The sequence below is a fragment of the Podarcis bocagei genome (assembly GCF_964188305.1).
Source record: "Podarcis bocagei genome assembly, chromosome: 15".
Taxonomy (NCBI): domain Eukaryota; kingdom Metazoa; phylum Chordata; class Lepidosauria; order Squamata; family Lacertidae; genus Podarcis; species Podarcis bocagei.
In genome coordinates this window covers 20,478,027-20,504,750 of record NC_138141.1, presented here as the reverse complement: position 1 = coordinate 20,504,750, position 26,724 = coordinate 20,478,027, and the positions used below count along the sequence as shown (strand labels likewise).

Below are 26,724 nucleotides of genomic sequence, written 5' to 3'. Positions count from 1 at the left end.
TGTCTGCTCTCTAACTTCTCCCTCTTCCACCACTATCTCGTAACTAGACATTTCCTCATTCGGCTGTCCATCATCCCTTTCTCCGTCTCCTTCTGAAACTGCTGGAGATGGGAGGCCGGGGACTTCCTACTTCCTCCTGTTCAGTCCAGTCCCTGACAGAGTGTAACAGAATATAGCAAGGGGCAAAATTGGTGAGGGAAGGCTTTGAGCAGTCTGAAAAATGGGTTTCAGCTTTCATCTATGAAATGCTAGAGGGTACAATCCTGAATTGGAAGGTACCAACAGAAATTTGTGGAAGGGCCATGAGTCAGTGGAGGAGCATCTGCTTCTCATGCACGAGACCCCAGATTCAATCCCTGGGATCTCCAGGCAGGGCTGGGGGGAAATCCTGTCAGAGGCCCAGTCATTGTAGACAGTAGCAAGTTTGATGTCCCAGTGGTCTGACTTGGCATAAAAATCTCCCTAGCTTTGATTGGAATTCTGTGTGTTTCTTTACTTTGAAGTTCCTGCACACAGCACCGTTTTTAATTAAAACAAGCCCTCTTTATTAGTTTCGGAAAAAAGGAAACAAATCTCAATGTCCAACAGAATGTTCCTTCTGTTTATATATTGTTAGGCTCAACGTTTGTTCAGTTGGCCTTCCCAGCTGTAGAGCATTAAGCTTTGTCCGGCACAAGCTAACAGAAGATAAATATGTATATTTGGAAGCAGAAGACATCCAAAGCGATTGAGGCCCCTTTTTGCTGCAGTTCACATCTTCAGCTGATGCCGCCAGAGTCGATCCTTGTGGGTCACAGTCCCTGAATCAGTGTGTAAATAAGAAGCTAAGAACCTGAGCAGAGGAGCCTGCTGGACCAATGGCCCATCTAGTTCAGCATCCTGTTCTCACAGCAGCCACCCAGGTGCTTCTGGGAAACCCTTAAGCAGGATCTGAGCACAACAATACTCCCCCCCCCCCGTGGTCTCTAGTAACTGGTATTCAGAAATATTACAGCCTCCAGTTGTGGAGAACAGAGCGTAGCCATTATGGCTGGTAGCCATTGACAGCCTTCTTCTCAAAGAATTTGTCTAATTGTCTTTTAAAGCCATCTAAGTTTTAAAGGATGTATGGAAGTGAGAGCTGGACCATAAAGAAGGCTGATCGCTGAAGAATTGATGCTTTTGAATTATGGTGCTGGAGGAGACTCTTGAGAGTCCCATGGACTGCAAGAAGATCAAACCGATCCATTCTGAAGGAAATCAGCCCTGAGTGCTCACTGGAAGGACAGATCGTGAAGCTGAGGCTCCAATACTTTGGCCACCTCATGAGAAGAGAAGACTCCCTGGAAAAGACCCTGATGTTGGGAAAGATGGAGGGCACAAGGAGAAGGGGACGACAGAGGACAAGATGGTTGGACAGTGTTCTTGAAGCTACCAGCATGAGTTTGACCAAACTGCGGGAGGCAGTGGAAGACTGTCTGGCGTGCTCAGGTCCATGGGGTCACGAAGAGTCGGACATGACTAAACGACTAAGCAACGACAACAACAAAGTTTTAAAGGAAGTAAATAACGGCTGTCCTTATGCTCATTGGGGTGTGGCCGTCCTAAACCTGCCTCCTCCATCTGTGTGCCCCCAGACACTGTGAACCACACTTTCACTGCATTGTGTCACCTTAGAGACTACTGTAATTAAGCAGTGTATAAACTGTTGAAATAACTAAATAATGCTATAGGTGGGAGAGAGAGACTGGATGATATCCATGGGGTCCTTTTAAACCTGTGATCCTGTATCTATGTGGTTAGAATCTACAAGAGGAGACCTGGCGAACAAGTCAAACCAGTTCCTTTGCCACCCTCATCAACATATTAAAATAAAAAAAATCCTTCCAGTAGCACCTTAAAGACCAACTAAGTTAGTTCTTGGTATGAGCTTTCGTGTGCATGCACACTGTATCTGAAGAACTAACTTAGTTGGTCTTTAAGGTGCTACTGGAAGGAATTTTTTTATTTTGACTATGGCAGACCAACACGGCTACCTATCTGCAACATATTAAAGAGCTGGCTGAGAAGAGAGGCATTGCCATAGTGACTATGGGAGATACTTCTAGGAGCGCATTCCCCCACCCCCTTCACTTGATTGGATACCATGGCATTCTAGGAAGGAGAACAATGGACCAGGGGAGTTAGTGTTGGAGAAGGAGTTTGGCCGATGCTGGAAGGTGGAAAAACAGAGGCTTGTCTTGCTTGTCTTGCTCTGTGCTCCACCCAAAGCTATTCCTTGGAACTTCCCTGGAAACCCAATAGGGAGGCAAGATCTGTGGGAATGTCAATGCTGGGAGTTCCTTCATCATGCTCAGGTTGTGTAAATAAAACCAGGATAAAAGGTACGTGTAGTCTCACCATTTTGATCCTAGTAGGACTGTGGCATAATGTTGAGAGTGTAGAGACATTTATAAAGAGATGTGGTGGCAGAGTGGAAACTGAGGTCCAGTTTAATGTCAGCCATCAGTGACATTAAAGATGTTAAGTGATGGACAACTCTCTCTCTTTTTGGTCAACTGGCCCTTAAATTCTTAGCTACATTTTTCAATTTGTCCTCTACTCCCATTTTTTTATATACAGTGGTACCTCGGGTTAAGTACTTAATTCATTCCGGAGGTCCAATCTTAACCTGAAACTGTTCTTAACCTGAAGCACCACTTTAGCTAATGGGGCCTCCCACTGCTGCTGTGCCGCCACCGTGTGATTTCTGTTCTCATCCTGAAGCAAAGTTCTTAACCCGAGGTACTATTTCTGGGTTAGTGGAGTCTGTAATCTGAAGCGTATGTAACCTGAAGCGTCTGTAACCCGAGGTACCACTGTATATACAAGACATCACCAACACCATCCTTCCACCTTTGTCAAGGTCTTCTACAAGGCTTAACCCTGGATGGATTGCTCCTCGTAATGTGTTTCCTCAGTAGCCTTCCAACAGATCATGTCTGATATATTTGACCAGATTTTATGATACTGAAAATCAATGGAAACTTTAGAGGTTTCCCCCCCCCCCTTAGCTCTGCCATGCATTACCTCCTCTACAACTGGATAACAAACCCCTTTACAAGCTCAGAGATGTTTTGGGAGGACTTCATGTCCAAAGACCATTAATCTCACGTCTCTTTAAAAAAAAACCACCTCCAGTATAACACGCTGGCAGTAATCGTAATGGAGCAATTAACTGGCTTCATTCTTCTAATTAACAGTAATCTAAAAAATCCCAAATAAGCTTGGTGAAGAAGGAGAAATCTATATTGCTAAATATACATCTGTAGCATGAAGTTCGGGTACACGGTGTGTGCGTGTGTGTGTTGATATTTCAACACATAGTATGGGAAGACTAAAACATATTATAATGGTAAATGTAGGCACAGGCTAAAAGTAATAACATGAAAGAGTGACATTTGGTCGTATTTGGCATTTCTCTTTATTATATTCTCTTTTATTTGCTTGTGTGAAACTGTATGTGGGCTCTCAATAAATCTTTGTTCAATTGGAACTTGGTTGTCCTGACTGTGTCAATTTGGGCTCAGTGGGTGGATAAATTTCCAGGGACAGGAGAAAGGCAGAGTGACAAGGAGGTTGCAGGATACCTCCAGATCAAGCTCTTGTGCCCATCATTAATAATCCCGTAAAAATAAAAATCCTACAGTGGTCCTCTTAACAATGAGTGCTCTAAAGCTGCAGTAAAACAACAACAACAAAACAGCAACAACACACCCAAAAACACACACACACACCATACCCCACATCCCCATCCATCCCTACGCCGGCTGGATCTACACACAGGGGGACAAACACTATAACTAAGTCATAAATTAAATCTTTATATAACAAAAGAAAACTCCGTAAAATTGCATAGACAACGTTTTGTGCTTTACACCGCCATCTGGTGTTGCATGTTTATAACACGGTGATAGCATTGTAACCTGAGTAATGAAGCTGAGTACCTTCCTGCCCCCCACTTCCAGTGATAGACTGGGATCTGCATACCCAAACTAACCACCTTTCAGGTTTCTCACATACATACCGATTGCAATACTGCCACACTTTTGCCCAGCCCCTCTTGCCCCTCTTTCCTTGTCTCCCCACTCCATCACCAATTCTGATTCTCTTTCTTCTTTCCTCCTTTCCCAAAAATATCCTTATCCCGCCCCCCACTTCCATTTATCCCTCCCTTGGGTCCCCCCAAACCTTCTCTTCTCCCCAGTTTCCCTTACATTTCATCTTCCTTTCCCTCTCTGCCTTTCCTTCCTTCCTTTTCTCCTTTCCTTCCATCTTCTGTCAAAGGTCTTGTACCTTCTGTTAGGTAGGTTAGGCTGAGAGGTTGCAACTGGCTCAGGATAACAGATGATAATGCACATATGACTTATATGTGTGCAGCGAGATCAAACGCAGAAGAAGCTTCCTGATGTCGATTTTGAATGCCCCTGTTTTCATCTAAGGAATGTCGGAAGGCCCGCGATACACCCAGTCACAGACAAGCAGGTCATACAAGAGCTGCAAATCTACCAGCTTGTTGTTGTTGTTGTTTTCCCCCCTTTTAAAGGAATTTAAATGGCTTCCTTCTGGCAGAAAATTGGGATTAAGAAGTCACCAGTACATAATTAAAAGATCAGAGCTTACACTTACAAAAGAATACAGCAATCTACTCAGCTGCTGCCAGTTTAATTTCTATGTGTTCATGTCGTGTTAAACATTCAGGTAATAAATACCAATAAACAGAAATGCCACATCCTGAAAACAAAAGGGGGAGAAAAGCCAGGGCAGGCGGCCGTTCTGTTCGGTGCCCGCTGCGTTCCGCCAAGCCCCTCTTCCACATCGCTGACGCAGCAATTTATTAGCTTCACGTTAGCTGTTATACACAACGTTAAATGCTGCCTTAAATCATGGGTGTCAGCGGGGGGAAAGACTCACAAAAATTAGTATAATTAACTTTTGCAGTGGGTGTCCCTGATGCTGTGTTCATTAGAGGCTTATTCTTGGGGCGGGGGGAGATTGTGCCATGCAGAGGTTGAAGCCAAAGCTTTGGAAGATAGAGAAGTACAACATCGAACAGAATTAATGTGGTACCCCCCCAAAAAAAAACACACAAAAAAAATCTGTGATGAAGAGCTTGTACTTTCAAAAAAAGAAAAGAAAAAAGTAGTTGTCATGGAGTTCATTTATTTACCAATCTTCCCACCATTCCCATCCTCAAAACTGTGGGGTTCCATCAAATTTTAAAAACTGAAAAATTTTACAAACTCCCTGTTCCTACTCTGCTTGATTTCTGACAGCAGATTCAAGAAATGCCCTAATTCAAAATGCTATCAAGAGCACGTCTATGTTATTAGTTTTATACTAGTTTAACTGTCATGGCCATGTTCATACCATACATTTAAAACATATGATACCACTTTAAGCAGTCATGGCTTCCCCCAAAGAATCCTGGGAGCTGTAGTTTGTTAAGGGGGCTGAGAGTGGTTAGGAGACCCTTACCCCTCCACAGAACTACAGTTCCCAGAGTTCCTTGTGAAGAGGCCTTGCTTGTTTAACCATTCTGGGAATGGTAGTTCTGGGAGTGGAATAGGGGTGTCCTAGCAACTCTCAGAAGGAGAAGGGTAACTTGGTGTGGGATATATTACCAGGGTCAGCCCTCCCATGAGGTGGCCAACTCAGGTGGCCTGTGGCCTGTCCTGTGCCTGCTAACCTAGCTTGCTGACTTCAGATACAATGGAGGGTGCTGTCTAGTAATAATAATAACAACAATAACAACAACAACAACAATAATAATGGTACCCCACCCATTTGACTGGGTTGCCTCAGCCACTCTGGGCAGCTTCTAACATATATAAAAAGGTAAAGGGACCCCTGACCATTAGGTCCAGTCGTGACCGACTCTGGGGTTGCGGCTTTGATGGTCAGCACCAACACTTTGAATTGTGCTCGGAAACTGATATATACTCAGAGTCGCAAAGTGATTTCATGCTCTTTATTCAGCTCATAGTGGTGAGGAGGAATGAATGAAAGTCCCCTCAAAGTATCTGCTTTATATACATTATTTACACAATGGGCTGCACATGATTGGCTAATTCTGGAATTCTACTGTAAGCCAATCAGGTTGTGGATTCACTTATATCTGGAGCATGATTGGGTGGTTCCTGCCAACCAATCATACTGCTGCATTGTTCTAGGACCAATCAGACTGCTTCAGTTTGGATCCTATTCAGCTCAGTACATAACAGAAACGTACTGGGAGCCAGTGTAAGTCTTTCAGGATTGGTGCTATATAGTCCCGGTGGCTGCACCTAGTCTTGTTGCCAGTGTCAAAGTACGATTCATCCTGGTCAAATATTGTACATAGATATGAAGGGAGTTCCTATGTTTTCGTTTGCCTCAGGCCCCCGAACGCCTAGGGTAAGTCTTGTAAACACTAAAGCTTTTTCCCAGGCCACTTGGTGTGTCAAGAACACCTTTACTTATTTGCGCCACGCATTGCTCAGCTCCTCTGCCTGCCTCCTTTTAAAAGGATCCATTCAGGTATAGCCAATTCCAAGAATAGCTGCAATTTTGCTTTCAGGAAGCCGGGAGCTCAAACATGCCTCAAAATGCAGCAACATCTCTCCGTGCTCTAGGTGAGGTGTTAGAACTCGTGTCGCCTCATCTCCCCGGGTCTCCAAACATCAATATTTAATACTCTCAATGTTGCTGGGTTAAGAACGTAGTTAATTAGCTGAAAAGCAGTTCTGCTGATGGATGTGTTGGGATGAAATATGTCTATATGTGTTTGTTGCAAGGAAGGGTTGTGTTTCTTGAGGCTTATGATGACACTCGTTTCATTGATCCTTGGACAGATTTAGGCTTTGCAGGGGGAGGGGGGTGAAGCGTCTTAAGGAACCTACAACATACTCTTTCTGTCTGCAAGCGTTTAATCTTTGTACAGATGAATGTTGGGATCATGCCTGCTTTCTCTGTTTCTGCATTCAATACCTCTTTTGCATTTAACATTTTTTTTGCCAAAAATCCCAAAGCAACTGGATGCAGCTCAGGCATGACACCTAGGAAACCAGGCACTACTACAGTGGTACCTCGGGTTAAGTTCTTAATTTGTTCCGGAGGTCTGTTCTTAACCTGAAACTGTTCTTAACCTGAAGCATCACTTTAGCTAATGGGGCTTCCTGCTGCCGCCGCACCGCCGGAGCACAATTTCTGTTCTCATCCTGAAGCAAAGTTCTTAACCTGAAGCACTATTTCTGGGTTAGTGGAGTCTGTAACCTGAAGTGTATGTAACCTGAAGCATGTGTAACCAGAGGTACCACTGTAGTTTCTTTTTTGGTGTTATTAACAGGGCTTAACCACACTTTCATTTCTTCCACACTTTCAAGGCACATGTCTGAGCTTACCGCACACAAAAACCACCCCTAAAACCTGCTCTTTAAAGCTAAATAGAGCAAAGAGCAACTGGCAGAAAACCTGAATTGACATTTATTGTGCTTCAACTTTAAAAAAGTGAGTTTCCATATGCAAAAAGGGGGGGCACTCAGACATTGTGCACCCTCCACTTCCTCCTATCAAGCACCTAGGCAGAGCTTGGCTGCTGGATCAGACCAAAAGCCTATCTAGTCCAGCATGCTGGTCTCACAGTGGTCAACCAGATGCCACTTCTGAGAAGCCTATAAGCAGCTCATGTGTGATTCCCAGAAACTGGTACTCAGAGGCATGTTGCCTCCAACAATGAAGGGTCAGCATAGAAATAATTGCTTATAGCTACTGATAACATTAAAAGGGATGTGGGTGGCGCTGTGGTCTAAACCACAGAGCCTAGGGCTTGCCGATTGGCAGGTCAGCAGTTCGAATCCCCACGATGGGGTGAGCTCCCGTTGTTCGGTCCCAGTTCCTGCCCACCTAGCAGTTCGAAAGCATGTCAAGTGTAAGTAGATAAATAGGTACCGCTCCGGCGGGAAGGTAAACGGTGTTTCTGTGTGCTGCTCTGGTTCACCAGAAGCGGCTTAGTCATGCTGGCCACATGACTTGGAAGCTGTCTGCAGACAAACGCCGGCTCCCTTGGCCTATAGAGCAAGATGAGCGCGCAACCCCAGAGTCATCAGCGACTGGACCTAACGGTCAGGGATACCTTTACCTATATCTTTACTGATAACCTTATACTTCATGTGTTTATCTAATCATCTTTTATTGTATGCCCTTTTCCTACACAGGAAACATTGAATTTGCACAACTTCACACACAGAACTCACTCATCCTAATAAACTGGAGATTGCCTATCCCAAATCCACAGGGTATTTAATTGCTTCAGCCTCGTGGCTTTAAGGATTTTTGGCAGAGGATTTAGCAGTGTTTGAACCAGTTCCGTGTAGAAAAAGGTTTTGGTCATTGTGACACCACAGTAGCAATGTGTCAGGTCATATTCCATCAATTGCCTTATCTTTTTCACGAGTGGTGTAGGGTTGTGCTCATCGCATGTCACTTTGCCAAGATTAAGATATGCAAGATTAAAAAATAAATTCTCCTTCAACTCACTTCATGCCTTGTCCTGACTTTGCCTTGTTATAAGAATTCTAAGGTCTCAAATATAATTTATATTATGTTCATGTTCATAAATGTACAAGGCAAACACATACATAAGTATATAAACCATGTGTCTGAAAAAGTAGAGGAGAGCAATCCTGAAGCCATTTTGACTCTCCCAGTGACCTCAAATATTCCTCTGCAGTAAGGGAGGAAAACGGGGAAAGCCTTCCCATTGTCTTTTTGCTTGCAAATCCTGTCTTAAAGGGTGTATTTGTGTAGAAATAGGGTGAGCCTGTGACCTGGATTCAGGAACTAAAGTATTTACCATCACAAAAGAATGGCCAGGCTGCCCACATAATGCAATCAGTGACCATTATTAGGTATCCTGGCAGACAGGATTTCTGCTGTAGACCGCCTTCTTCTGTGATGTATGCCTGATGTTTCAGGGGGTGGTCTTGGGCTACAGGGTGGGCAATTTCAAAAGTATACATAAAGGCTTGCGCACCATTGTTCAGGGTTCTTTCCTCCCTCCTGTGTGTGGGGAGCAGGGACCCTGTTGCAACAGTACTTTTCTATTGCAATAAAGATCAGGCTCACTAGCTGCTTTACTTCTCAATATACTATCGGTTTCTTACCTATGGGGAACCCACTTAAGGACTCTATATGGGCTTGGATACCCCATAAGGGAAAAGGAGCAGCCCCCCCCTCATAACAGTTTTTTCTTCCCCTTGCTCCCAAGGATCTGGGCCCTAGCTTATGGCCTGAAGGCTCATGAAGCCACCAGCTTGCTGAAGCTCACCAGTTCTGGGTTGATTCAGTGCCTGGATGGAACCATAATGGATGCCAGGTTTCATGAGGAAAGAAAGGGGGGGATAGAAGTTTAAGCAAAAGAAACAGGCGAAATCAATCTGCCTGTGTAACTGAGAAATGGCTGGATCAAACAACCTGGTAAAATGAGCAGGCCTCCATAAATACATCATACCCTTGATCAACACCTGTTACCTTTCTGGCCTTTTCCCATTCTCCCACCTTCTTGAAGTTTGAGCGAGGCGAGGCCACAAGGAAATGAAGGAGGGCAAGTTTGAAAGAGGTAACACGACTCAGGTAGGCCTGCATATTTGGGCTTGTTTGAGGAAAGGGGCAAAATCCAGGCAGCATCAACTGATTCCCTGGAGAGCCAGAGCAGCTGTTTTCCTCACCGCATAATTTAGCAATGATCCTGTAGACAAGCTTTTCACCCATCACTTCCTCTTTTTTTACTAAGGCTCAGGAAATAGGATAGCAGCCAGATTTTTATTGACTGATATAATATGAAAGCACAGGCAACGGAGCCCTTGGAAAGGGAGAGATGCTCCCTTTACAGATGAGAAATGCTGCGCCATAGAATTTGCGGCACCCAGGCTACATGATAATGAATACCAGTAAGTAACCCCAGCAAGTTCCGTAGGTTGCAATTTGAGAGGAGAATTCAGCTCAGCTTGAATGCCCGGAGTGATTACGGCCTTCGAGAGGATGCTTTAAGTGGTGGGGAGGCTGGTGCAATCATCAGGGTGTTGGCTGACAGTCTAGTTGCGGATTGTGTTTAGCACAGAGCCCCAAAGGCAAATGTATACAAAAGGGAACAGCCAAACTCATGATCCTCATCCAACTCGCATCCAAAGTGATGCAGCAGGGATGTAGTTGGTAAGGAAAACCTGGAAAGGGTATTTGAAGCAGGAGTAGCACCAACAGTCTGTGTGATCGAGCAATTGCTGGAGTCCCGACCCCAGGAGAGATCCCACTGCCAGTTCTTCAGGTTGCCTGACTTTGCTGATCCTCCTCCTTGGAGTTGCCACCTGCTCATGAGACCCCTCTTAGCAACTGAATAGAGGGACGCAGGTGGCGCTGTGGGTTAAACCACAGAAGGTCGGCGATTCGAATCCCCGCGACGGGGTGAGCTCCCATTGCTCGGTCCCTGCTCCTGCCAACCTGGCAGTTTGAAAGCCCATCAAAGTGCAAGTAGATAAATAGGTACCACTCCGGCGGGAAGGTAAACGGCGTTTCCGTGCGCTGCTCTGGTTCGCCAGAAGCGGCTTAGTCATGCTGGCCACATGACCCAGAAGCTGTACGCCAGCTCCCTCGGCCAGTAAAGTGAGATGAGCACCGCAACCCCAGAGTTGGCCACGACTGCACCTAATGGTCAGGGGTCCCTTTACCTTAAGCAACTGAATGGAGCAAGGAGGAGAAAGAGGAGCCCTCGCTTGCATTCAGGAACCTTGGAAACTTCTTATATGGAGAAGTTATATGGACCATTGGTCCATCTGGCTCAGTATTGTTCACACTGACTGGCAGCAGCTCTCCAGCGTTCTTGGCAGGAGTTACTCCCATCTCTATCTGGAGATGCTGGGGAATTTAAGCAGGGACCTTCTGCCTGCAGAGCAGATGCTCTACCATTGAACCTTTTCATTAGAGTGAATGGGGTCTAAGGGGATCGGCAGGGCCACCTCGAGATATTTTGTTGTCTGAGGAAAAGGAAAAGATGTACAAAAGCCAACCAAACTGGCAGCTTATTTATTCATCAGATTTCTTTTCCTGCCTTCAAAGAGTTGACCATCAAAGGCCTATGTCAAGAGGGGCGCCAAAGCTGTACACCAAAGATGCCAAACCAACCTCTGTGTGGAGGGAGTCTCACATTTTAGGAGCTGTCAGAGAAAGCCTTCTCTCGGGCTGCCATTCCCCACATTTGTGAGGGTGGCCGAGCTACCCTTAGCAGATCTGAACACCTGAGAGGGTCTGATGTGGTCTTTCAGGTGTTTGGGTTCTAAGTCGTTGAATCTCTCTTCGATCTTGCTGATAGAGCAGCATCCTCAGGCCATTGCTGAGGGATTGGCACTGGTTCCCTATTAGCCACGAGCCAGTTTTAAGGTTCCATGGCTTATAACTCTGGACCAGGTTACCTAAAAAAACATATTCCTCTTCACCGTCTAGTAAGGGCACTATTAGTAGCTAACAGAACCCATTGCATTTTGCCATGGCCTGGTGATTTTTGGGTTGTGTTAACACAGAGGTAGGCTTTTTCACCAGTGACAACAGTGGCATGGAATGCCTTCCCTGTTGATATAGGAGAGGCCCCATCAGTATTGGCATCCCATCGGCTCCCAAAAACACACTTGCTTAGGCAAGTGATCCCACGAACATCTGATTTTATTGTTCTAACAGTTACGGCATTTTAACAATTTGGGCTTGCCCCAAGGTGCAAAAAGCTTTGCTGGGTCCTGTATTCAGGCCAAGGCTGAAACCAGCACCAAGCAAATGAGACTTCGTTGCCCCAACAGGGCACACTAGGGTGACTTGAACTGAGCCACCTTTTTAAAACAATGACACCACTCTCAGCAGCTCCTGGCAGCAGGCTTCGTTTTCTCCAGTACCCCAGAAACCAACTCAGTTTCTAGGGGTGGGGGTGGTGATGGGTGCATGGGCCAGCACTTGTCACACAGGTAAACCCCCAGCCCTCCATGAACTCTGGGGGTGGGCATCATATTGTAGCATGTGGGAGTCAAGAGGTTCACTTCTTGTGCAGAAGTGAAGTCAAGCAAATTTTGCAGGTGGCCTAAGGTTTACCTTTTCAGGTGGAAAATCCAACGGAAGCCTCGTGTGTGACTAAACACCTACTAAGTCTTTGCGTCACTTTCCATCAGAAATATCTTCATCCTCACAGGGGAAGAGGCACCTTAATCTTCCTGTCTTCTATCTTAAAGGGCTTTGCAAAGGATGCTGGGTGGGCTTGGGAAACAGCTGTTCCACGTCTCAGGCACAAGCACCACTGAGCACAATTTGTAGAGGGTGGGGGGGGAGGTGCTGGTGGCAGGATCCCATCCTGAATCAGATAAGCGGCTTGCTGAGCGCCTGGTGGCGTGGTGTTGCAAGCTCCGTGCCACAAGCGACGCTAAACGAAGCGATAAGGTGGATTTCAAATTAGATGGATTTGGGCTCATACGCGCACACCGCTGAGCTCAGCTCTCATTTCAGCAAATCTCCGAAATAGGAGCGAGGACGGAAGGAAGGAAAGAAGGGTGGGTGGGGAAAGCAGCAGCAGCAGCAACCACATCCTCCTCCCCAGACTTAATCTGTCTTTAGCTCTGCATTCATTTTGCCAGCTGGGAAATATCTCTTTAGCAAAAATATTGGCAGTGAAGGGGCTGGGTGACAGAAAGGACCTGCCTGCAAATACTCAGGGTCTTAGCTGATGCAAGCAGTGCAGACAGACAGACAGACAGACAGACAGACAGAGAGATCATACTGGTACAGAAACATTGCATGCCATGGGGCTGGCTGATATGGAAGGTCAGATGAGAAGATGTCAAGGAAACAAGCAGCTATCCTATTTTTAAAAGACATCTGAAGACAGTCCTGTTTAGGGAAGTTTTTAATATTTAATGCTGTGTTGTTTTAAACACTCGATTGGGAGCCGCCCAGAGTGGCTGGGGAAACTCAGCCAGATGGGCGGGATATAAATAATAAATTATTATTTTTATTATCAAGATTATGCCTAGTATTGGATATAGTACCAATATTTATGTTGGATTGGATTGTTGCTCTTTTAGGAGGAAAACTTCACAACCTGGGGTGTGGATGTGTAAGGGGGGAGCCCATTTTAAGACTTTTCAAATTATCAGGATGTCTTGGGCTACTTGTGAACTAGCTTTCCAGATAATGCTGAAACACCATTCAAGCTTGATTGCCAGGAGCCTCTGGGGCTAGATCCAGAAACCGATGGCATTATTGAGACCCAGTGGGCTGTGGGCTAAAACCATCTTTCTGGGCCGTAAGGTGTTCCCAGGTACTGGACATTCTCCATCTATCTGGGACCTTCTTGCATGACTGAGGCTTTGCCTGGGCAAGGATAGTCCTTCTTAGCTCTGATGTGTTTTGAGCTCCTGGCTCTCACCTATTGGGTGTCTACAGGGCAATCAACAAACAAACAACTACCACCACCACCACCACAACAACAACAACTCAGTGGTAGAGGATCTGCTTTGCATTCAGAGGGTCCCAAGCTCAATCCCCTTCATCTTTGGGTAGTGCTGGGGATGCTGTTAAGTTGTGTGTGAACATATCAGATGACACAGCAATTCTTCAAACAGCTCTTGTTTATTCACAGGCCAGAACAGAACTCAACTGAAGGGTTCAGCCACCCAGCTTATATAGAGCTCCACTAGAACGCAAACAGTAACCATTTTCTGTAACTATCCAATCACTGAACGTCACTTTCAATCCCTTATTTGCATATGTGGACCTGAACTATCTACAGTATCCCCCTGCTGGCCCAGGGTGAGAACTTCAGTACATAACAGATGCCCCTGTTTGAAATCCAGGAGCCATCCCCAGTCAGTATACACAATCCTGAGCTTGATAGACCGAGTGGCTGACTTAGTATAAGGCAGACTCTTGTGCTTTTCTTTAAATCAGCCTTTCAGAGCCATAAGGACTGGAATATTGCTTTCTTTCCCAGAGGAAAAAGCACATTGCTGAGTGGGAGACCTTTGCATGCAGAAGGTCTCAAAATCAGCCACTGATGACTCCAGATAGGACTGGGAACATGGGAGACAACTCCTAGGGACAGAGGTCCCTTTGCCCTCCCCCATAGAACATTTGAGGAGGCTGGTCCCCCCAAAGTTGATAAACATTGCTATTCAAATGTGTGTGTGTGTGTGCTGCATCATGTGATCGATTATGGGGTGGGGCTTACCTGCCCTTCCATATTTTATTCAAGTTGGCACCCTGACTGGGAATATCCACTGCCTAAAATCCGGGGGGGGGGACTGCTGCCAGTCAGCATAGAGCTAGATGGAACAATGGTTTGACTTGATATCTCTTTCCCTTTGCTAATCATCATCATCATCATCATCATCATCATCACCCCAGAGTGTTTCTCAATTGCAGTGCTTTACACTTCTCCATGGGAGTGAGTGGGGCAGAATCAGTCCTCCATTTGATTAAGCTCTCTTCATTTCCTGCTTTTAATGGCAGTTGTCGGCTATTAACAGCCTCCTGGAATTGGGCAATCTTCTTTTGTACCCCTTCTGTGAAGCATTGTTATTTCTGCTTCTCGGTGTATTGTGCTTAGGAAATTAGGGGGCCCCCAGTGACCCGACAGAACGGATGGCGGCTGTGCCAGTGAGCGAACAATTCAGGCTCTCTGGTTTGCTCCTAATATAGGAAAATTGGAAGCAATTAGGTTCACGTGTTTTTGCAAAGAGATAAATGAGAGAGATTGCTAATCAGACATGAAGTGCTCACCTCATCACTTCAGCGGTACAGGTGATGATGGGATGAGATTACAATTCGCACACAGGGCTGGGAGCTGGAATTAGCAGAGGGCGAGGTTCATGTTTATTTTGGGGTCTGCCTGGATTGATGGCCCAGCTCATGCCCTGGGTGGGTGAGCAGACAGATAAACAACTTAGCCTATGCCTGAGTGGCGAGTTGCTTCAGCTAAGAAAGGAAGGCAAAATCATCAGAGTATAGAGCCAGGTTGAGACCCTCTTGGCTTCATGTACCACCCGATACCTGCTTAGCTAGAAGATGTACCTGGCCTTCTGCAGTGGTGGCGCTATAGTGCAATCCCTTCCACTTGCAAGAGCCATCGTGCCAGCTTATAAATGCTCCCTGCCACCCCAGTTTGTGCCTTTAGTATAATGACAGAGTTTGCAATTTACAGATTCTCCCTTGCTATTAAGAAGTTGGCAATTTTAGCACTCGCCCTAAAGTCTTGCTACTTACCAGACAGTTAGTCCGGGCAGTTAGTCTTAGTGTTGCCATTGTAGGATGGAGACAGATTTAGAATTGGTGGCTGGTGCCCATTGCGACTGGTAGGGCAGAAGGCAGGGAGCCCAACCTCTGGTGGCAACAGAGCAATGATAGGCAGAGCCGGCTAATTTGAGTTTTGTCTCCATCTTGGGCGACCCCTGGATCTCTGGTAAGTAGCAAGACAAGCAGGTGGGGTCAGGCTGAGGTTGGTGGGGCAGTGCCCCATTAGTCCTCATGGGCTCACCTCCACTGCAAACCCCCCTTGTCCCCTCATCCTTTTGTGAATGAAACATTTCTGCATAGGCACTGGATCCTGATGTTGCAGTGCAGAGAGCTAAGAAGGGTGGCTGACTTTGACATATTGGTTTGAACTAATCATACAAATGTCTGACAGCATTTCTCTAGTATGACAAAATGTCTTCTGGGTCTCATTTCTCCTCCTCCTCCTCCTCCTCCTCCTCCTCCTCCTCCTCCTCCTCCTCCTCCTCCTCCTCCTTCTTCTTCTTCTTCTTCTTCTTGCAATAAACAAGTTTTGAGCTAAACTAAGGAGACATCCTTCTTTCTGATGTCTAAAGGCCTCCCGGATTGTGCTGAAGCTCTGCAGGGGAGACTAAAATAAGAAAGGGCCCTCGCTGGCTTCACCCACATGTTTGAAGCAGAATCGGAATAAATTAAAACAGATATAATATGTTTCAATGCTTATTATCAAATACATAAAAACACTAATTCAACCAGAGCATCAATTGTATATAAAAAAGGAGTTACTGAAAAGCTCTTTCAAAAAGAGAGCTTAATACTTGTCCCTAGCAAAAGCTCATTCTCAGAAACTCCCTGCAGTGCCTCCTTTTATTAAATACCTTCATATTTTTGCTTCACTCGGGGCTCATTTAGCAAACTCCCTGCCTGATTATTCATCTCTCCGCTCGCACGTCGCATCGCATCCTGACGGAGACAGAAGCTGCGCATTTAGTGCTTCGGAGAGGAACATGTAGCCGGGGTATTAGGAAGGCAAGCTCTAAAACAAAATGCTCAGCGTTTCACATCCAATCTGAGAAGCTCAGATGCTCCATTAATTGTGGCATTTGTTGGCAAAAGAAAAGGATGGCGCCATATCTGTGTGAAAAATCTTCATGCACTCCTGCTACTCCCTCCCCACAATAAGTCCTTTAAAGAGTGTGCTGATGGCAAGCATCACTCACCTGGGCTTGGGACCACCATTCCATTAGGGAGAATGAAGCACTGCCCCACCAGCTTCAGTGTGTCCACAGCCAGCCCCTGCCCCACCTGCTTGCCTTCTTACTTACATGTAGGCCCGGGGTAGCCCAGGATGGTTACAAGCTAGAATGAGAGGGCTCTGCCTGTCATTGACTCTGGCACCACCTACTGTTGGGCTCCTTGCCTCTCACCCTACCAGTCCCAATGGCCACCACCCTCCACCCTCTTGAGTTCTACCAGGGGTGACACTGAGGCTAAGGAGGACGAGGAAGGTGTTGCCCCTTCGTCTACCATGTCTCTACTCACTGGCAGAATTTCAAGTAGGAGTCTCTTCCAACCCTACCTGGAGATGCCAATGACTGAATCTGGGACCTTCTTCTTGCAAGGCAGATGCTCTACCACTGAGCTATGACCCTTCCTTGAAAGTCTGCATTGATGGCAAATGCCTCTTGGTCGAGTCATCCCTGAATCTCCTTCACCTGGGCTCGTGATAATTAGAGGAAACATCAGACTTGGAGCACAGGAACAAGCTGTTTCTATGCACGTACAGGTCCAAGCATTTGTGTGATTCGTGTGTATACTTGCCAATTTGTATAGCTCAACAATGGTGTATAGAGATATGAAGACTGTAGACACATTGAATGGAACATGTGGACCCTCCTATGTGGAGGCTGCAGTCCCCCTCCCCACCTGTCTGGGAGTAAGTTCCATTGAACTCAATAAGCTTGCTTCCTAGGCATGCATAAGTTTGTGCTCCATAAGTCACACACAAGCATACATTTCTAGGAAAGGGGTTGGGGAAGAGATCAAATAGAGGCTTGCATGAACTTACATTTGTGAACTGGCCCTCAGAATCTGGCTGCCACTTTCCCATGGCTGCTCTTTTCTTTCTTTTGGCCCCATTATTTGTGCCTCCATTGTTACTGTATTATATATATTTATATACTGCATTTTTCTACAAGAGGGGCTAAATGCAGCCACTCTGGTAAGCCCTGCTTAATCCTGCTGTTTAACATGGCGCTCCTAATAGAAAGCCATCCCCATAAACAGATTAGCTGGCGCATTGAATACATTTCAGGACGGGGGAGCTGAGCGCATGCTTAATCCATTCCTGGGGAAATATATAAGTTTGATCGGCGCTTGCGTGTATAACGGGGGGTGGGGTGGGGGGGCGAGGAGGAGTGGTGGTGGAGATGGTGGAGAAACAGCTCTAAGAGAAAAAAGGAAAGCTAAGTGAGACCTCTTTCATCAATGTCATCTCGTGCAATTGCGGTTGCCCTGGGTTGTTAGTATCATAACTCACTAACACGGCAACAACTGGTAAATTGTTATCTATTATTCATGATTAAGGTTTGGAGCAGAGTGGGGCGGGGAGAGATGTGCATTAATGGAGATTGCCCTTTCCCAGAGCTCAGGAAGTAGGCCGAGTCGATAGCCATTATGATAACAACCAAACCTGGAAGAAGATTACATGGTAGATAAAGGGGGGAAATTGAGGCTTTCTGAAAAGTGTAAGGCAGGGAACCTGAGCAAGGTAGATGGCAAAGGATGGAGAGGTGTCCTATCTATGGGGGTGGGATGGGAGGAGTAAAGGTGGATGTATGTTTTCAGTAAGGATGGGTGAATTTGCCAAATTCAGAAGGCTGGTCGTTGGCCACAATAATAAAGGTTTCATATGATACGTCAATTTCAGTTCTTTACCTTTTCTAATTTTTTCCAGTCTAGGGGCTTACCATTTATTGTGGTAAAGCTGCTATTCAATCCAATGTTTCTAAGAGCGAATTTGTAGCTGATTGTCTCCATGCCTTAGCTGCTTCAGGCCCCATGTATGAGAACGCCCAACATTTGGATAAGTGGGAAACTATTTGTATCCCTCACTTCTTGTCCTGCTATTTCCACTTCTCTCCCCCTTTTCTTTCTTGCCACTTTCTAAACCAGTTTCCTCTCTTATCAGTCGCTACTAGGCATGCTAGCTATGTTCTAAACTCCCCTGCTAGAAGTAGTAGGCATTGGAGTACTGGTGGCTGGGAAGAGCAGTTAGAGAGAATGCTGTTTCACCCAGGTCTTCCTTGTGGACTTCCTGTGACAGGAATTGGGTTGGCCACTGTGACAATAGGGTGCTGGACCAAATGGGCTCCCTTTGTCCTGATCCAGCAGCCAGACTCTTCAGATATTCTTATGCTGTTTTCCTACACATAGGAAACCACTCTATTCTGGGTATGGCTATTTGTGACCTGGGCCAGTATTGTTTACTCGTCTGGCAGGGACTATTTGGGTCCAGAGGCTGAATTCAGGTCTCCAGAACTCTTCCTAAGCAACCCACCTCCCGTTCCCTCCTTGAGTGCCATTTCCTGGCCGGGATGCATCTTTGAACAGTGGTAATCCCTCTTGCTTGCCTACCCAGATACGTGCCATTAAGACATATAATTTTTATTAGGTTTCTTTCTTTAACAACTGCTGATTGAATCTATAGTTTGGTACATTTTATGTCTTGTTTTTTAAAGTTTGATATTACTGGAATTTTGATATGAATATTCTATGTTGTCTTTGCTTACTAAGCAGTATCTACGTAAGTCTTGACAAATAAAGACATGAAAATAAAGGTTCCCCACCTCTGATGTTAGGGACGCGGGTGGGGCTGTGGGTTAAACCACAGAGCCTAGGACTTGCCGATCAGAAGGTCGGCAGTTCGAATCCCCACAACGGAGTGAGCTCCCGTTGCTCGGTCCCTGCTCCTGCCAACCTAGCAGTTCAAAAGCACGCCAATGCAAGTACAGTGGTACCTCGGGTTACATACGCTTTAGGTTACAGACTCTGCTAACCCAGAAATAGTGCTTCAGGTTAAGAACTTTGCTTCAGGATGAGAACAGAAATCATGCTCCAGCGGTGCGGCAGCAGCAGGAGGCCCCATTAGCTAAAGTGGTGCTTCAGGTTAAGAACAGTTTCAGGTTAAGAACGGACCTCCGGAACGAATTAAGTGCTTAACCCGAGGTACTGTAGATAAATAGGTACCGCTTTGGCAGGAAGGTAAATGGCATTTCCGTGCACTCTGGTTTCTGTCACGGTGTTCCATTGCGCCAGAAGTGGTAGAGTGGTTAGAGCACTGGATGAAAAGGCATGGGACCCAGGTTCAAAGCCCTGCTCTGCCACAAAGCTCTTTGGGCAGTCATTGTTTCTCAGGCCACCTAGCTCACAGCATCATTGTGAGGACAAAGGGGGGAGGAGGAGAATTGCATGGTGTCCTAGGTTTCTTGGAGGAAGGGTGGGATACGAATGTAATAACTAAATAAAACACTGGGGATAAAGGGTGCACACGGCTTTTTCTGCAGGCCTTCTCTTTGCATTTATAAACCCAGAGCCTGCAATTATGAATTTTCAAGTCCTGAAATTATAAAGAGCCCCCAAATGAAATGTTGATCTTTGTGGTGTTCTGAAACTCCTTGAAGCTGCATTTTAAACTTAGTTAAATGTTTGAAATTACTATGTTTGTTACAGACATGCCTCATTGCTTTGACCCTCTCAGCTTTCCATGGGACTTGAAGATGTTGCCTGCTGTTGCCAGGGAAATGAAGTGGGGAGGGGATGAAACCAGGAACTTGGCTGCAAGACGATGCCATATTTTTATTTTAATGTTTTTACTGGGCGTGGTGGTATATGTGCTGTGAATTGAAAGCACCCAGAGATCTGGTTGTAAAGCATCATGATTGGGATCTCTATTGAACAATAAGCATAGCCAGCGGAGTCCCCCTCATTCAAATCGAAAAGAAGCCTTTGTTGACAACTTTATCTCACTCTTCCAATGGGGGTAAATTCTCAACAACGTGCCACTCTCAACAGCCACAGATGGGGTGGAAATGCTCTCTCTATCTTCCCCACCCTGCCCCTCTAGTTTTCTGCATCTGTGAAGTGCAAAGGATGTCTGCATCTTCCCTAATGAGATTTAATGAAAAGGCCAAAATGAATGCAAATGATTTCCACTTCACACATTCCAAGAGGATTAGAATATCATTAAGGCTGGCATTAAATATTTAAACAATATGTACACAAAAGAACGAGCAAAGTCTTTGAACTTAATTTGGGGTGGTTTGTTGTGGCCACAGCAAGCCATCCCCACTTGGAAACTCCTTTCACGCTGGTGGGAGGCAATTTGACTTTGGGTCGCAGATGGGGTCAAGCCATGGTTTGGTACCTGGAGCTTGAGGATTGTGGGTCTGAAGGGGTGGAGAACTAGGGGGGCACAAGTGACTGCAAAGGGTTGTGAGTAGGGCTACAAGAAGTCATTGTTTTCCATTCTGCCCTTAATTCCACGCATGCAGTCCTGTTTTTGTTCTGCTGCAGTTCGTCTTTTGTCAAAAACTACATTATTGTCTCACTGTCCGTGGTGCTGAAATTATGGAATTTACATAATTGTGCAAAATGCATTGTCGTTGTGTTATTCCACCACATTCATTTCAATGCTATGGAAACACAATGCCAATAGGACTGCGGGAGTAATTCATTATATATTGTTTGTGGAATGAAAGCAACAACAACAGTGAATGCTGATCACATTCACTGGATTGATTTCCATTTTGGGCATGAGAGTAATAAGAAGACATCGGCAATTTTGGCTCCTTTTCCCTATTTCTGTCATATTTCTCTGGCATCACTATTTGTGAGCAGTGTTGGTGTCTACACCCTGACCCTTGGTAGCATGCAGCAGTCTGATGCAGAGCAGCTGGATCTTTCAAGAGGACCTGCAGTGCAGGTAAGTTGAGGTGCAGAACCCCAACCTAGACGCAATGCCAAACTGGAGTCATTCAGCTTGCGTGGCGAGACCCCTCCCCCCCAAGTGAAATGAAGACAACGGACACATTATTTAAGGTTAATGGGCATAAAAAGGCCACAACTTTATTGATTACAGGAATTGGAAGGTATTGGCCTTAGGCACTGGCTCCTATCGACTACCCAGCATGGGGACCGGGAAGGGTTATCCACCAGCCGTGGGAGTCCTGTTGAAGTACGCCAACTAGGATCTCGCGGGTGTCACCGCTCGGGGCGTGCCGGAGGCCCTCACCTCCCTAGGTTTCGGACAAGGCAACGCCCCCCGGAGTCCTCTACCGGACTATCCTTTTCATTGGGGGAAGGTGATGGCGCTTCCTTCCCCCTTCATTTGCATAACAATTAACCCCTGCCATTGCCTAACTGCCAATACCGAGGAAGTTGTGACGTTTGCTACGAGGTAGGCGAAAAAACCAAAAGGCTGGAAGTGCGCCAAGTTGGAAAAAATTCCTACCAGGCCCCTTGCGGCGACCAACCGGAGTCCATGGCAAGGTCAAAGCTAGCTAAGCCTAAAGGGTGGGTGGGATGGGAAAACCGGGCAGCTGGAACGGGGCAAAGAGGGCCGTCCCCGGGTGCGCCGGCCTTAAATGGGCTAGGCCACGTCTCCCCTGCCCGCCGATTGGTGGGCCGAGTTGCAGACACGCCCAGGGATTCCCTCTTCTCGCGGGGGCTAAAACCAGCCCTCGCGTGTGTGGGAGGGGGTGGCCCGCAACCCCCCCCACCTCTCAAGCTCGGAAGTGGTTTTGTCAGCCAGGACCATCTCAAACCAAAGAATCCTGAACCAGGACTCCCCAAAATAGGATTGTCTGAGCCAGATTCTCCCAAGGAAGGGTGTCCGGGTTCAGCTCTGCCCAGACCTGGAACCTGAAGTCTCCCCAGAGGAAGAACAGGGGGAGCAGATGCCCCACTCCCAGGAAATCTCCACACTGCCAGTTTAAAATGGTACCATAGCATTTTAAATGTATGGTGTGAATGTGGCCCTCGTCCTGACACACCCGGGGGGGGGGCGTGTTCTATTGCATTCAAAGTGCATGGTGACAAGGAGCCCAATGCACAAAAATATATTCTGCACTGTAATCCTGTAAAAGAAGGAGCCCTCAGACTGCCTCGTAAAGGAATCTGCACGATGAGGATTCTGGAGAGGATTCGTGATCTGGCACATGTCATGTTGGGCCCAGATCAAATGAGGTGAATCCACACTGGCATTTGAGTTTGGTGGATTCCCCCCCCCCCATCCTGAAATATGCGTTTTAGTTTTGCATATAATTAGTTGGGCTTTAAAAAAAATATTCACAAGTAGATGGAATATAAGTGGGAGCTTGAAACAAGGGGCAGCCCAATGCAAGGAACGTTTGATATACCAAACTGCCACATTTGGTATATAAATCCATACGTTTCCGAGCACAATTCAAAGTGTTGGGGCTGACCTTTAAAGCCCTAAATGGCCTTGGCCCGGTATACCTGAAGGAGTGTCTCCACCCCCATCATTCACAATGAGGTCCAGCTCCGAGGACCTTCTGGCATTTCCCTCCCTGCAAGAAGTGAGGTTACAGGGAACCAGGCAGAGGGCCTTCTTGGTACTGGTGCCTGCCCTGTGGAATGCCCTCCCATCAGATGTCAAGGGAATAAACAACTATCTGACTTTTAGAAGACATCTGAAGGCAGCCCTGTTTAGGGAAGTTTTTAATATTTAATATTTTATTGCTTTTTTATTATGTTGGGAGCCACCCAGAGTGGCTGGGGAAACCCAGCCAGATGGGCGGAGTATAAATAATAAATTGTTGTTGTTGTTGTTGTTGTTGTTATGCAGAATAGATTCCTCCTCCATCCCTATAGCCAGGAACAGACCAGGGGGCTGGCTGCAGAGGAGTCTGCCTTGTACAAACTGGTTTGCGCTAAGCAGCCAAATCTTTTGACTTCGGGCCTTTAGGATATTACAAGTCTCTATCGGTAATATGGGGAAGAGCTGATTATTGAAAGGCCTTTATAGGAAGCGCACAATTAGTCTGGAACGCTGATAGAAAAAGCCACAGGGGAGGCAGAAACTCATTTCCATGGACCAGCTTATGCCATATTAGTAATTTGTTATCGTAAATGAAGCTGCTTCTAAATTTCTTTTTGGAAACAAAATTAATTCCAGTGCCGTCTAGGAGGAGGAGGGTGCTGAGTTGCTGGCTAGTATCACCTCCCTCCTCCACTTCTGTCTGTCCCCAAGAGGTCATGAGAAGTGTGTTGGTTTCAGTATGCATGGCAACAATTTTCATTGAGAAGTTTCAGGTCACATGCATTGGCGTGACACCAGTCTAGAGGGTGTAGGGATCCACATTGCTGCCATTGCTCAGTGTGGGGAGATTTGCTCTCAAAATAGTAGCTGCTATGGGAACTTCATGCAGATCTGCCACACTAGCCTCTCGGAGCTGCAACTATGTGGGTGGTCTCAGGCAAACAATCTGGCAGCTTTCCCAAGGGCATTGGAATGGCTTTGCATTTCTCATATCTCTACAGGAAGGGTACAGATTGGCTTGGCTTCCAGAGCATGGTTTATCATCACTGTGTGAATGTGCCAGCTCCCGGGAAGGAGTTCCTAGAATCATAGAACTGTAGAGGTGGAAGAGACAATGAGGGCCATTTAGTCCAACCCCTCGTAATGCAGGAATCTTTTGTGCAACGTGGGGCTCGATCCCAGGACCATGATCATGCTCTACCGACTGAGCTATCACAGTTCCTCCCTGGGACTTTTAGGTTTCCATTATGGGATGTCAGCTAATCAATGGTTTGGCTGAACCAGTGCTTTTTTTCTTAAAAAATGTTTAGAGGTACTCTCATTTTGACTCAAGAAAACCACCGGGAAAGGAAAGGAAGCTGATATCAGAAGTGGTAATAATGAAACTGACCAATCACCGCGCTAGAGTCCAACTCCTACTTCACACATTAAACGCTCACTTCCGTCTGAGACTCAGGAAACCCCCTGACAGGTAAGGAGGCCGCCATTGGGGGTAGCAACGGAACTGACGATTCACCGTGCTAGAGAAAAAAATTGGTTTTTAATTTTTTTTGTTTTTTCTCCAGTTAGATTCACAAAATGTTTAGGGGTGTGCATCCCCCTGCACCCCCCCCAAATACTGGGCTTAACATATCCCACAAACCTGGGATTGTGGTTTGGAGGACATGTTAAGCCAAACCACCCTTTTCCTTAACCATGACCTATAAACAGAGGACGAAACTAAGCTACAGAGCAGGATTAAGAATGAGAGACCCTAACCCTGATTCTGGGTTTGGACGACATGCTAATTGGGGGGGGGACCTCCAGTTCACAGGCCCGATTTGGCCCACTAAACTGCTTTCCCCCAACCACACCCACCTGCCCCACCCCTGATATCCCACACTGACCCAGAAAACCAAGGAAGCAACAGAGTGAGTGTTATCTCCTCCTTAGGAGCCAGCACATGCACAATAAACCATGGTTTGGCTTGCCCTTGATGTGCAAACGCAGCCAATCTTTTGTTACTACATTTTTGGGTAGTGTGGGAGTTGCCCTCCCATAGACAGAATTCATTTCAAATGTTACATTTAGGGCAATTGGGAGTTTCGATCTGCAGGAACAGGGTGCAAACCCTGAAAACGAAATGCATGTGAAATCATAGCCGGGTGGGTGGGCTTCTGGTTCAAAACTGAGTGGGGCAACATGAGTTATATCACAATGACATGTAGGCAGAACTATTTTCAGGCAATCCTTGAGTTTTCCAGCTGTAGGTCTTATGAATAAGCAAGTCAGGATTATTATTATTATTAGTAGATAAGTGAATCGGATTGCTATTATTAATATTAATATTGGCCTTTCAGTTAATAAGAGGCCACCCGAAACGTTTCCAAATCTGAAACGGGAGAATAATATGTTTTAAAAACAACATCAATGTCATAACATGCAGTTGGAGGCATCCCGAAAGGGTTACATCTGGATTGCAGAGACTGGCTTCTCAGATCAGTGCCCAAAACAGCTGGAGTTGTGCTGGTTATTTAAAATATGACATGCACAATTAAACATGCGCTTTGAAGCTCCCCCCCTTTCCTTCTTCTCTTTAGCTTGAGAAATTCATTTTAAATACCTCCCCCTCATTGCCAGTAGTGCTATAGCTCAGGGAACCATATCAAGTGAGCCTTTTACTCAATTTTAAAAATCATTAATTAGTTTTATGGGGGACAGGGGGGTAGGAAGTATATATAGACTGTGATCAAATTTCGTCTATTCCTGAGAGCTCGGCTGTCCATTATGGAATAGTTTTAACAAAATAAACCGCCTGCAACAATTCCGACAGCTTCAAACAGATGATGGGCTTGGCAAGAAAGAAAGAAAAAAGTCCCCGAATTGGAGAAGAAGAAACAATGAGCCATATAAAACGGAGAGTCAATTCACCTGGAGTAATTCTGTTTGGCATGAATTAAGGTTGGCCAGGCATGTAGCATTTACATTTAAATATATCTAACTATCTAGCGCTCTCTCCCAAGGGATTTCAATAGGATTTCAATAGGAAACAATTTGCTCATTTTTCTACAATTCACTCCCCTGACCCTGGTCAGTTTCAAAAGCCAGGTTCTTACATAGTTTCTGTTTCAACCTGGGTCCCTGTGTGTGATGGCCTGGGATTCGGACTCAGATGCTGAACCTGAGGGATCCCAGCCTGCACAGGATTCCCCACCACCAGAACCAGCTGAGCTGGGGCTGGGGTATGAGCCTGAAGGGTCCTCACCTGTGCTGGATCCTCAGGTGTAGGCACCAACTGAGTCTGCTCTGGCTCCTGAGGTGATGGAGGACCCATTGCCTGCAGGTGCTCCACTCTCAGCCCCGTCAGGGGAAGCGGAGGTTGCCTCTGGGTCCAGTAACCCTCCAGCCTCTCCTGAGCTGCATAGGCTCAGGGTGGAGAGGTGGAGGAAACTAATTTCCCGCAGGAGGAGTGCTTGCCTCCAGGCCAGGAGAGGTGAGTCACCTGAGGATCGGGGCCGCCATATGCCTCTGGACGGATAAAAGCCAGCCAGCCCCAGTCCCAAGTTGTGGGAGCAACATTGTTGGTTGCTAGTTCCTGCCTGAACCCTGTCCTGCTTTCCTGCCAGAGCTCCTGACCCGCCCTGGCTCCCTGCTTGCATGCCTGTTCCTGACTTCACCTGACTCCCTGCCCTGCACCCAGCTTCAGCTACTACGGACTGCCTCCATGTTGCACCTTTGACCATGGACCTCATCTCTTGGGTAACCCACGGGACCAGCACACTGAGGCTGTTTTGGACTACAACTCCCATCAGCACCAACAAGTGAACAATAGCCTGGTTTTGCAGGCTAGGGTGATTTTTGTGGGGTTTTTTTTTAATAGATCAGATTAC

The 26,724-nt window shown here is 46.3% G+C and overlaps 1 long non-coding RNA gene across 1 annotated transcript in view; it reads right to left on the bottom strand.

The window, feature by feature from the left end:
* The window catches only part of LOC308574702, a 301,005-nt gene that overhangs the window by 273,107 nt on the left and 1,174 nt on the right, over window positions 1-26,724 (bottom strand). The gene's annotated exons all lie outside the window — the stretch shown is intronic.